Source organism: Canis lupus, chromosome X, assembly GCF_003254725.2.
Source record: "Canis lupus dingo isolate Sandy chromosome X, ASM325472v2, whole genome shotgun sequence".
NCBI lineage: Eukaryota > Metazoa > Chordata > Mammalia > Carnivora > Canidae > Canis > Canis lupus.
In genome coordinates this window covers 75,731,889-75,746,280 of record NC_064281.1, presented here as the reverse complement: position 1 = coordinate 75,746,280, position 14,392 = coordinate 75,731,889, and positions in this window count along the sequence as shown.

Here is a 14,392-nt window from a genome sequence, read left to right as displayed (position 1 = left end):
AATAAGCAAACAGAGTTATGTGGTGTCTGGACAGCTGTACCTATCAGAGAATATCTGTATTCTCTCTTACTTTTGCTCTTGCTCTTTGAGTATTCAACAATTCAGGCATTTAAAATATTTATTGATTGCATACCATGTAGCAGACACTGCTTCAGGCACAAAAGATATACAGAAGAGATCAAGATGTATATAGTCCTCACCCAGCTGTATGCTATTGTCTAGCTTCTGGGATCAGACATAAAATAAAACAAAAATTTTTAAATAAATAAGTAAAAAGCAACAAGTACTATGAAGAATATAAAACAGGGTAAAAAAAAAAAAAACAGGGTAAGGGCTAGAAAGTAACTTTGTACTTCTTTAGGTTGGATGGTCAGGAAAGACTCTCCAAGAAGATGACATTTAAACATAGCCTTGAATGACAAGAAACCAGCCAAGTGAAGTTCTGGAAGAAGAGGGGAAAGAAAACAAACAAATGTGCAAAGGCCATAAGGCAGGAAAGGCATGGCTTGTGTATATAGAAAATAATGGAAGGAAATATACCAAAATAGTATTTGTTAGTGGGCAGTGAGGTGATTTTTTAATGCACATTTTCTTCCACAAAAACTTGATCATGGTTTCTAAAATTTCATAAATGAGAGTAAATCATAAAAAATCCATCAAAATATTAATAGTAGGAAGCCATGGAAAATGTAGTCTAGAGGAAAACACATAGACTTTGAAGTCAGACCCAAGTTGGATACTCAACTTTGCCAATTACTCATTGTTCACCCAGGGCAAGACACCTAAAGTTTCTCAAAGCCTCAGTTTTCCAATCTAGAGAATGGAGATAATAGTTCTATGTATTGCACATGTAGGGACACTAGCACAGTGCCTTAGCCAGAATGGAAACTCTTAAACTTACTAGTCATGTGATTGTCGGTAAATTTCAGTAAATTTCCTCATCCTTTCATAAACTTAGTTTCTTAAGCTATAAAATTGTATATAATAATGCTGTCCCTTCAGGATTGTCATAGATGTTAAATGAGTCAATGTATTACAAAATGACAGCATTATACTACCACAGACCCACACTAAGTTATAAATAAAATTAGTTATCTATAGATAGAAGATTGGTGGTGATTTTTATTTTCTTTGAACTTGGTGTATTACACAAACTTTTAAAATAACCATATATATCTACTAAAATAAAAATTATCCTCATATCATTTACATGTTTAATTCTAGCTCTACAAATTTTTCCCACAGAAACATTTACACAAGTTGCAAGAATGTTTACTGCAGCATTGTCTGTAATTGTAAATATTTGTAAACAAATATCTATCAGTATAGGAGTGTTTCATAAATTACAATCTATTTTTTCCACGGAAAAATGATGAGTCAATTATAAAAAGAATGAGGAGAACTATAATATGGTCTAAGATGGGAAATGGTCCAAGATATATTAGGTTAAAAATGAGGTTGCAAAATAGTTATGAATAATATAAGCCCCTTTTCACCAAAGATTACTATTAAATACAGTATATTAGTTTGTCATAGGAAAAAAAAGCAGGCAGAACAAACACTGATCTGTTAACAATCCTGATTATAGAGCTTTTCCATTTCTTTCTTTAAGATTTTATTTATTTATTCTTGAGATACACAGAGAGAGAGGCAGAGACATAGGCAGAAGGAGAAACAGGCTCCCGGCAGAGAGCCTGATGTGGGACTCAATCCCAGGACCCCAGGATCACCACCTGAGCCAAAGGCAGATGCTCAACCACTGAGACACCCAGGTGCCTGAGCTTTTCCATTTCTGTACCATATATTTTTTAAATGTTTAGATTGTTTAAGAATATATTATAGAGTTTTCTTGTACACAGAAAAATAAAGTGTATAAAGGACAAGGTGACTAAATGCTAGCAAGAGATCACTTAGGTGTAAAGATGGAGTTAACCATTTGATTCTGCAACAATGAAGCTATTTATGACCTTAGTGAGAGCAATTTCATAAGAACCCTAATGATACAAACAGGCTGAGAAAGGAGAAGGTGAGAAATTGGAAACATAAAATGTATACCATTCTTTTCTGGTAGTTTGGCTAAGAAGGACAAGAGACAGGATAATAGTTGGAGATGGGCATAGAGGCAAGGAAAGGCTTTGTTTGATTTTTTTTTTGTCTTTTTATCTGAGAACAATCCGAATATATTTAAGATCGATGGGGACAGAAGGTGGAAGAGGCTGAAACTAGAGAAGAAATTGAGAATAATTGATGGAGTAAGGTCACAGATGAAGCAGTATGGGAAAAGATCCAAAACAATGATGAAAGGCTTATCACTAAACAGAAAGCAGAATGAGATGGTGGAGAGAGTTCAAAGGTTCAAGAACACTGGAGAAAGTCTGACATGGTTACTCTGAAAATTCACTGAGAGACAACAGCAATGAAACACTGAAGAAACACTGGGCACACCCAGACTTTGAGACAAAATCTTGAGGTTATGTGAATTTTTTTCTCAGCAGTACTCACAAATAATATTAAGAACAAAAAAAAAAGGAAAGTGGATTGATTCTTCCATGGATTAAGTTTGTCCAAGTGGTTTTAAATTAGGATAAAGAGGTAAGAGAATTGACGAAATTGGCTTGTTAAAAAAAAAAAAGGCAGCATGTGTATAGGGCTTATGGCAGGACAGAACATGGCGCATTTTAGATCTTTTATTATTTTTGCATTTTAGATCTTACAAATGATTCGTGTAGCTTTTGCACAGAGTTTTTAAAAAGTAGTAAGAGATAAGGTTGGAGAAAAAGAGCACAGAGAGCCAAGAAAAAGAATTTGGATTTTATTCTAAGTACAACTGGAATCCACTGGAATGTTTAACAAGGGTAGTGACATGGTATAACTTAACTTTTTACATTATTTCTATGGATGGACAATGAATCAAAAGCAAGATTAGATAAAGACACTAAGATTAAGAACAAGACAAGGCTCCTCGCCTTTGCCATATTTATTCAACATTGTACTACATCTTACCAGGGACTTAGGAAAGAAAAAGAAATAAAAGCCATCCAAATTGGAAAAGAAGTAAATGACCTCTATTTCCAGATGACACGGTCTTGTGTATTGAAAATCCTAAGGAATCCACAAATAAACTATTAGAATTAATAAACAAGTCCAGCAGTGTTCCAGGCTACAAGATCAACATGGAAAAGCCATTTGTATTTTAATATACCAGCTATGAACACTCCACAAATGAAATTTCAAACAATTCTATTTTTTCTTTTTTTTTTACAATAACATAAAAAAGAATACAATATTTATGGATAAATATAACCAGGAAAGTGCAAGAATTGTATACTGAAAAGTACAAAACATTGATTTAAGAAACATTTAAGAATTTAAGAAAATATTTGCAAGTCACATATCTGCAAAGGGTATAGTATTCAGAATATACAAAGAACTCTTACAACTCAACAACAAGAAAAACTCAACAGGAAACAACTCAATGTAAAATGAGGAAAGATTGGGGCGGGGTTGCATATTCCCTGACCATAATAATGCTCTGTTCACATGGTTTATCTCTCCAATTATAATGCATTTTTAAGGGAGAACCAATGAATGGCTGCTGTGAACTTCTTCTGAAAATGAGCTTTCTTCTAAAAGATTTGTGTTAGTGACTTCTATTAGGCATCTGCTATTGCACTTTGAATAGATGCCATTCCCAATATTAATATGTATGGCAGAGCACTTTATATAAGTACATTCAATTGAACAAAGTATCACTTAGTGCTGAAATTCAATGAGTTAAAGATCAAAGAATTTTTGGAATAGATACATCAACAGATTAAAAGCAAAAAATATGGCCATTGGGACACCTGGGTGGCTCAGCGGTTCAGCATCTCCCTTTGGCTCAGGGCGTGATCCTGGAGTCCCAGGATAGAGTCCCATATCGGGCTTCCTGCATGGAGCCTGCTTCTCCTGCCTATGTCTCTGCCTCTCTCTCTTCTATGTCTCTCATGAATAAATAAATAAAATCTTTTAAAAATATATGGCCATCTCAATAGATGCAAAAAAGAAGAAAGACAAAATTTCACAATAATCTTGACTACTAATATTCAATAAACTAAAATCCCCAAATACTAGTAATATAATATTACCGTTTATTATAATAATAAAATCCAACAGAATTTCAGTTTTTTAAAAATGAGAAAAGGACTTGAATAGATATTTCTCCAAAGAAGATATACAAAAGACCAATAAGCACATGAAAAAGATACTCAAAATGATTAGTCATTAGGAAAATGCATATTAAAACCACAATGAGGGATCCCTGGGTGACGCAGCGGTTTGGCGCCTGCCTTTGGCCCAGGGCGCGATCCTGGAGACCCGGGATCGAATCCCACATCGGGCTCCCGGTGCATGGAGCCTGCTTCTCCCTCTGCCTGTGTCCCTGCCTCTCTCTCTCTCTCTCTCTCTCTGACTATCATAAATAAATAAAAAATTAAAAAAAATTAAAAAAAACCCACCATGAATCCCCTCAAGGCTCTATGATATCTTAGAACCAGAAGTAACCTCTGTTTGCTCCATTGTGTGCTATGAATGTTACCATTTGTGTACAAGACTGGGAAGCACTCATTTGACACAATTTAAAGCTGTACTGGGGGGATCCCTGGGTGGCTCAGAGGTTTGGCACCTGCCTTCAGCCCAGGGCGTGATCCTGGAGTCCCGGGACTCCCTGCATGGAGCCTGCTTCTCCCTCAGCCTGTGTCTCTGCCTCTGTCTTTCTCTCTGTCACTCATGAATAAATAAATACAAATCTTAAAAATAAACCACAATGAGATATCACTCAACACCCAGTAGGTTGGTTATAATAAAAAAGATGGGCAGTAATAAGTATTGACAAGGATATGGATAAATTGGATCCCTCTTATTATGGATAAATTGGATCCCTCTTATTTTGTTGATGGGAATGTAAAATGGTACAGCCTCTTTGGAAAACAGTTTGGCTGTTCCTCAAAATTTAATCAGAGAGATACCATATGACTAACCAATTCTATTCCTAGCTGTATATACCCCCAAAATTGAAAATACGTGTCCATACCAAAATTTGTATATGAGTGTTTATAAAACTATTCATGATAGTTCAAAAGCGGAAATAACCCAAATGTCCATCAATCAAAAAAATGGATAAACAAAATATGGTGTATCCATACAATGAAATATTATTCAGCTTTAAAAAGAAATGAAGTACTGATATGTGCTACAATATGGATCAATTTCAAAAACATTATGCTGGGGCACCTGAGTAGCTCAGTGGTTGAGCTTTTGGCTCAGGTCATGATCCTGGGGTCCTGGGATTGAGTCCCGCATCAGGCTCCCCACAGGAAGATTGCTTCTCCTTCTGCCTATGTTTCTGCCTCTTTTTCTGTGCCTTTCATGAATAAATATAGAAGTCTTTAAAAAGAACAAAACAAAAACATTATGCTAAGTGAAAGAAACCATATTCAAAGGGCTTCATATTTTACTATTCCATTTATATGAAATGTTCAGTGTAGACAAATCCAAAGAAACAGAAATAGATTGTTTTCCAGGAGATGAGGAAGGGTCCAATGGGGAGTGACTGCTAATGTGTACCGAATTTTTTTGGGGGGGGAGTGATGAAAATATTCTGATATTAGTGATGATAGTTGCAAAACTTTGTAAGTACACTAAAAACCACTCAATTGTGCAACCATGTTTGCTTTATGGTGTGTGAATTATATCTCAAAAAAAAAAGAAAGAAGGACATAAAGGGAAAGGAAAGAAGAAAGGGCGGGAGGGGAAAAGAAAAGGAATATGATAGAAATTGATTAGAACTAGGGATAAAGAAAAGTGGGCATTTGCTGTCTGCAATTTCTCAGTTAAAATTAAAATTCCATATATGAATATATTTTCCATTCACCTTAGACATATTAGGAGAAATTACTGCCTGTTTGTTTCCAAAACTGAAAAAAAAAAAAACATTAATTTTGCAGTCTGAATTCTAGACCTTCCCTAAGTCTATGGTATTATCAGAATAGCTAAGATTTACATGTGACCACGTCTAATAGTATTTCAAAACCCAAAAAGAATTACAAATTGTTTTATCAGTTATTTTGGAAACACCTAATTTTTTTTCAAGAATGGTGATATGGGGCACCTCAGTGGCTCAGTCAGTTAAATGTCTGACCAGCTAAGGTCATGATCCCAGGGTCCTAAGACCAAGCCCCATGTCAGGCTTGTCAGGAACCCTGCTTAGCTGGGAGCCTGCTTCTCCCTTTCCCTTTCCCCCCTCCCTTGCTGGTGCTATCTCTCCCTCTTTCTCAAATAAATAAATAAAATCTTTTTTTAGAAAAGAATAGTCACATTACAATGTTCAAGTATTTTGTTTGTTCATTCTGACACTTTGCTTATTCATTAGGCATCTGGTATCCAAAAGTGAAAGTTAGTGTCTTTTGCATATTTTAATAAAGCAATGCTAAATATTTTAAAAAGTGTGAAATGAGGGAATGTGGTGTTTCTATGTGGATGATGATATAATTTGCCTGATGTTTTATATCCCTGGAAGTTCATGTAATAAATGCCATTTACTCTGGGGCACCTGGGTGACTCAGTCGGTTAACCATCTGACTCTTGATTTTGGCTCAGGTCATGATCTCAGGGTCTTGAAATGGAGCCCCAAGGTAGGGTCCCCGCTAGCAAGGAGTCTGCTTGAGATTCTCTCTCCCTCTTTCCCTCCCCCAGCTCGCATGCATCCTCTTTCTCAAATAAATCTTTAAAAAATAAAAATAAATGTCATTTACTCTAAAAAAACTTGATAAAGAAAATCAGTTAGGATGACTTTATAGTAGTTTGGCTAAGAAAAGATGTTAATTTGGACTAGTATAGTAGCAATGAAGTTGGAGAGAAACAGATTTAAATATATTTAGGATATAAAATCATTAGGACTTGGGATAAACTGTAAATGAAAGTGACAGAGAGATAAAAGCCAAAGTTTCTGGTTTCTAAATATGAGTGAAGCTACCTGCCATTCATTGAGATTAGGAAAGATAAAAGAGGACAATGCTGGAGAATGGGAGAGAGCAGAAATGATGAGTTTAATTTTGGACATCTTGACTTTAAGATGTTAAGGTGAAAAATAGGTTGCTTATTAACAGGTCTAGAACTCAGAGGAGAGTCTGGACAAGAGATAAACTTGGGAATTACAAGCATATAAATAAAGCCTTTGGCTTTATAATATATTTATCCTTTCATCCAGCAATCCTATGTTGGAGAGTTCATACTAAAAAAATAGTTCAGGGGTGCCTGGGTGGATCAATCGGTTAAGTCACCAACTCTTGATCTCAGCTCAGGTCTTGATTTCAGGGTAGTGAGTTCAAGCCCTGCGTTGGGCTCCACGCCCATGGAGCCTACTTAAAAATGATTGTTCAGAATATGAGTAAGGATAAAGTTACAATAATGCTCATCTCTGTAAATCTCCGGCTTCAGTATTTGGGCATAGACATGAATTTAGAGAAGTGATTAACACACAGGAAGAGCACCAAAGAAAATACAAAAGAAAAAAGAGTTCTAGGGAGGGGGCAAGATGGCAGAAGAGTAGGGTCCCCAAGTCACCTGTCCCCACCAAATTACCTAGATAACTTTCAAATCATCCTGAAAACCTACAAATTCGGCCTGAGATTTAAAGAGAGAACAGTTGGAATGCTACAGTGAGAAGAGTTTGCGCTTCTATCAAGGTAGAAAGACGGAAAAAAATAATAATAAAGAAATAAAAAAGCATCCAAGGGGGAGAGGCCCAGCGAGGAGCCGGGCTAAGGTGGCGGGGCGAGTGCCCCCAGGACAGGAAAGCCCTTTTCCTGAAAAGCTGGAGCTTCACCAATCTTCCCTGATGGAAAGGCGCTCGCAGGGAGTTGGAGCAGGATCCCAGGAGGGGCGGGGATGCCCTCAGGCTCCCAGGGGCACTAACAGAGGAGCTGCGCCCGGGGGAGAGAGCACCACACCCCGCGGCCGAGCTCCCTAAAGGGCTGCAGTGCGCACCTGGGGGGGCCCAGGAGCAGCGCAGGCGACTCAGGAGCAGCTCTGCACAGAGGGGGCTGCGCGGCCGGGAGTGCAATTCCAGCAGCACAGGCCCTGGAGCACAGGGCGCTGGGGGACACAGCCCAAAATCCGGCACTCCCCCCGGGACAGGCAGAGGCCAGGAAGACACAGGACAGCAAGGACGCTCCTGCTGCCCAACGGCCCCAAGCTGTGCAGATCAGCCCCCCGCCCCGGGTGCATCCAGGCACCTGTGGACTGGGAGCTGCGGTAGTTACTGCGGGAGCTGACTCCAGAGCTGGAGAGCTGTCCGCAGCCACTGTTGTCCCTCCTAGGGCCTCACAGGATAAGCAACCCCAACTGAGCCTCACAGTGGCCTCACAGGATAAACAGGATAAACAACTCCCACTGAGCCGTGCACCAGGCAGGGGGCTGAGTAGATCCCCCAGGTGCTCAAACCTGAGAATCAGCACTGCAGCACCCGCCCCTGCAGAAGACCAGCTAGACGGACAGGGGAAAAGTAAGTTATTGACCAAGCAGCTCTGGAAAGTTCCAGGGGAAGTCGAGGGATTTACAGTATATAGAATCAGAGGATACTCCCCCTTGTGTTTTGTTTGCTGTTTGATTCCCCCACCCCCTTTTTTTCTTCTTTTTTTTTTCTTTTTTCTCTTCTCTCTTTTTCTCCTTTTTCCAGTACAACTTGTTTTTGGCCACTCTACACTGAACAAAATGACTAGAAGGAAAAACTCACATCAAAGAAAGAATCAGAAACAGTCCTCTCTCCCGCAGAGTTACAAAAATTGGATTACAACTCAATGTCAGAAACCCAGTTCAGAAGCACAATTATAAACCTATTGGTGGCTCTAGAAAAAAGCATAAAGGATTCAAGAGACTTCATGACTATAGAATTCAGGTCTAATCAGGCTGAAATTAAAAATCAATTAAATGAGATGCAATCCAAACTAGAGGTCCTAACGATGAGGGTTAATGAGTAGAAGAACGAGTGAGTGACATAGAAGACAAGTTGATGGCAAGGAGGGAAACTGAGGAAAAAAGAGAAAAACAATTAAAAGATCATGAGGATAGGTTAAGGGAAATAAATGACAGCCTCAGAAGGAAAAATCTACGTTTAATTGGGGTTCCCAAAGGTGCTAAAAGGGACAGAGGTCCAGAATATGTATTTGAACAAATCATAGCTGAGAACTTTCCTAACTTGGGAAGGGAAACAGGCATTCAGATCCAGGAAATAGAGATATTCCCCCCCCCCAAAAAAAATCGACAAAAACCACTCAACACCTTGACATTTATTTATTTTTTTTTTTAACACCTTGACATTTAATAGTGAAACTTGCAAATTCCAAAGATAAAGAGAAGATCCTTAAGCAGCAAGAGACAAGAAATCTCTAAATTTTATGGGGAGAAGCATTAGGATAACAGCAGACCTCTCCACAGAGACCTGGCAGGCCAGAAAGGGCTGGCAGGATATATTCAGGGTCCTAAATGAGAAGAACATTCAGCCAAGAATACTCTATCCAGCAAGGCCCTCATTCACAACAGAAGGAGAGAGAAAGAGCTTCCAAGATAGGCAGAAAGTGAAAGAATATGTGACCACCAAACCAGCTCTGCAAGAAATACTAAGGGGGGACTCTGTAATAGACAGAGGAAGTCCAAGGGAACAATCCACAAAAACAGGGACTGAATAGATATCATGATGACACTAAATTCATATCTTTCTATAGTAACTCTGAACATGAACAGGCTTAATGACCCCATCAAAAGGCGCAGGGTTTCAGACTGGATAAAAAAGCAAGACCCATCTATTTGCTGTCTACAAGAGACTCATTTTAGACATAAGGACACCAACAGCCTGAAAATTAAAAGTTGGAGAACCATTTACCATTCAAATGGTCCTCAAAAGAAAGCAGGGGCAGCCATCCTTATATCACATAAATTAAAGTTTATCCCAAAGACTGTAGTAAGAGATGAAGAGGGACACTATATCCTATTTAAAGGATCTATCCAACAAGAGTACATAACAATCATGAAGATTCATGCCCCGAATATGGGAGCTGCCAAGTATATCAATCAATTAATAACCAAAGTTAAGACATACTTAGATAATAATACACTTGTACTTGGTGACTTGAACACAGCACTTTCTAAAATCGACAGATCTTCTAAGCACAACATCAACAAAGAAACAAGGGCTTTAAATGATACACTGGACCACATGGATTTCACAGATATTTACAGAACTTTACATCCAAACTCAACTGAATACACATTCTTCTCAAGTGCACATGGAACATTCTCCAGAAAAGACCACATACTGGGTCACAAATCAGGTCTTAACCGATACCAAAAGATTGGGATCGTCCCCTGCATATTCTCAGACCATAATGCTTTGAAACTAGAACTAAATCACAAGAAGTTTGGAAGGATTTCAAACACGTGGAGGTTAAGGACCATCCTGCTAAAAGATGAAAGGGTCAACCAGGAAATTAGAGAGGAACTAAAAAGATTCATGGAAACTAATGAGAACGAAGATATAACCATTGAAAATCTTTGGGATACAGCAAAAGCAGTCCTGAGGGGGAAATACATTGCAATACAAGCATCCATCCAAAAACTGGAAATGACTGAAATACAAAAGCTTACCTTGCAACTAAAGGAGCTGGAGAAGGAACAGCAAATGAAACCTTCACCCAGCAGAAGAAGAGAGGTAATAAAGATTCAAGCAGAACTCAATGAAATAGAGACCAGAAGAACTATGGAACAGATCAACAAAACTAGGAGTTGGTTCTTTGAAAGAATTAATAAGATAGATAAACCGTTAGCCAGTCTTATTTAAAAGAAGAGAGAAAAGACTCAAATTTAAAAAATCATGAATGAGAAAGGAGAGATCACCACCAATACTAAGGAAATACAAACGATTTTAAAAACTTATTATGAGCAGCTTTAAGCCAGTAAATTAGGCAATCTAGAAGAAATGGATGTATTTCTGGAAAATCACAAACTACCAAAACTGGAACAGGAAGATGTAGAAAACCTGAACAGGCCGATAACCAGGAAGGAAATTGAAGCAGTCATCAAAAACCTCCCAAGACACAAAAGTTCAGGGCCAGAGGACTTCTCAGGGGAATTCTATCAAACGTTTAAAGAAGAAACCATACCTATTCAACTAAAGCTGTTTGGAACGATAGAAAGAAATGGAATACTTCCGAACTCATTCTATGAGGCCAGCATCACCTTAATTCCCAAACCGGACAAAGACCCCATGAAAAAGGAGAATTATAGACCAATATCCCTGATGAACATGGATGCAAAATCCTCAATAAGATACTAGCCAATAGGATCCAACAATACATTAAGATTATTCACCATGACCAAGTGGGATTTATCCCTGGGATGGAAAGCTGGTTCAACACCCGTAAAGTAATCAATGTGATTGATCATATCAACAAGAGAAAAAACAAGAACCATATGATCCTCTCAATAGATGCAGAGAAAGCATTTGACAAAATACTTCAAATTCCTGATCAAAACTCTTCAGAGTCTAGGCATAAAGGGAACATTCCTCAGCATCTTAAAAGTCATCTATGAAAAGCCCACAGCAAATATCATTTTCAATGGGGAAACACTGGGAGCCTTTCCCCTAAGATCAGGAACAAGACAGGGATGTCCACTCTCACCACTGCTATTCAACATAGTGCTAGAGATCCTAGCCTCAGAAATCAGGCTACAAAAAGAAAAAAAGGCATTCAAATTGGCAAAGAAGAAGTCAAACTCTCCATCTTCGCAGATGACATGATACTGTCCCTAGAAAACTCAAAAGACTCCACCCCAAGATTGCTAGAACTCATACAGCAATTTGGCAGCATGGCAGGATACAAAGTCAATGCCCAGAAATCAGTGGCATTTCTATACACTAACAATGAGACTGAAGAAAGAGAAATTAAGGAGTCAATCCCATTTACAATTGCACCCAAAAGCAGAAGATACCTAGGAATAAACCTAACCAAAGAGGTAAAGGATCTATACCCTAAAAACTACAGAACACTTCTGAAAGACATTGAGGAAGACACAAAGAGATGGAAAAATATTCCATGCTCATGGATTGGAAGAATTAATATTGTGAAAACGTCAATGCTACCCAGGGCAATTTACACATTTAATGCAATCCCTATAAAAATATCATGGACTTTCTTCAGAGAGTTAGAACAAATTATTTTAAGATTTGTGTGGAATCAGAAAACACCCCGAATAGCCAGGGGAATATTGAAAAAGAAAACCAGAGCCGGGGACATCACAATGCCAGATTTCAGGTTGTACTACAAAGCTGTGGTCATCAAGACACTGTGGTACTGGCACAGAAACAGACACATAGATCAATGGAACAGAATGGAGAATCCAGAAGTGGACCCTCAACTTTATGGTCAACTAATATTCGACAAAGTAGGAAAGACTATCCACTGGAAAAAAAGACAGTCTCTTCAATAAATGGTGCTGGGAAAAATGGACATCCACATGCAGAAGAATGAAACTGGACCATTCTCTTACACCATACACAAAGATCAACTCAAAATGGATGAAAGCTCTAAATGTGAGACAAGATTCCATCAAAATCCTAGGGGAGAACACAGGCAACACCCTTTTTGAACTTGGCCACAGTAACTTCTTGCAAGATACATCCATGAAGGCAAAAGAAACAGAAGCAAAAATGAACTATTGGGACTTCATCAAGATAAGAAGCTTTTGCACCGCGAAAGAAACAGTCAACAAAACTAAAAGACAACCTACAGAATGGGAGAAGATATTTACAAATGACCTATCAGACTAAGGACTATTATCCAATATCCATACAAAACTTATTCAACTCAACAGCAAAGAAACAAACAATCCAATCATGAAATGGGCAAAAGACATGAACAGAAATCTCACAGAGGAACACATAGACATGGCCAACAATCACATGAGAAAATGCTCTGCATCACTGGCCATCAGGGAAATACAAATCAAAACCACAATGAGATACCACCTCACACCAGTGAGAATGGGGAAAATTAACAAGGCAGGAAACCACAAATATTGAAGAGGATGGGGAGAAAAGGGAACCCTCTTCCACTGTTGGTGGGAATGTGAATTGCTGCAGCCCCTCTGGAAAACTGTGTGGAGGTTCCTCAAAGAGTTAAAAATAGAACTGCCCTACGACCCAGCAATTGCACTGCTGGGGATTTACCCCAAAGATACAGATGCAGTGAAACACCGGGACATCTGCACCCTGATGTTTATAGCAGCAATGTCCACAATAACCAAACTGTGGAAGGAGCCTCAGTGTCCATCAAAAGATGAATGGATAAAGAAGATGTGGTCTATGTATACAATGGAATATTACTCAGCCATTAGAAATGACAAATACCCACAATTTGCTTCGACGTGGATGGAACTGGAGGGTATTATGCTGAGTAAAATAAGCCAATTGGAGAAGGACAAACATTATATGGTCTCATTCATTTGGGGAATATAAAAAATAGTGAAAGGGAATAAAGGGGAAAGGAGAGAAAATGAGCGGGAAATATCGGAGAGGGAGACAGAACATGAGAGACTCCTAACTCTGGGAAACGAACTCTGGTGGTGGAAAGGGAGGTAGGCAGGGTGGTGGGGGTGGGGGTGACTGGGTGACGGGCACTGAGGGGGGCGCTTGATGGGATGAGAACTGGGTGTTATGCTATATGTTGGCAAATTGAACTCCAATAAAAAAAAAAGAAAAAAGAGCTCTAGGGAGTTGTAAAAATAAACAGATCACAAATACACCATTAATATCAGCAACGCCACCAATAACAACAGTAGTCAGGTTCTATTCTTTAAACCCTAGGATTTACATGTATGATTTTGATGGGGTGAGGGGACAAACATTTCTTTAAACATCTTAATGAGATATTATGTTGCAAAGGGTGTGGAAAATTGTCATTCTCATACACCCTTGGTGGAATTATAAATTGCTGCAAGCTTTTGAAGGCAAATTAAGAATGTGCATGCTCCTTCTAAAAATGAGGAAAATAAATGGCACAAATATTGACAAATTAGGGGCACCTTGGTGGCTCAGTGTTTGAGCATCTGCCTTAGGCTCAGGATGTCATCCCGGGGTCCTGGGGATCAAGTTCCGCATCAGGCTCCCCACAGAGAGTCTGCTTCTCCTTCTGCCAATTTATCTCTCTCTCTCTCTCTCTCATGAATAAATAAATAAAATCTTTTTTAAAATTGACAAAGTTAAGTAATATATATTAGACATGAGAGTGTTTCTATAGCAGGAGTTCAATTGTTTCTAAAACCAAAAATATAGTTAAAAATAAAGACCTTAAACTGTATT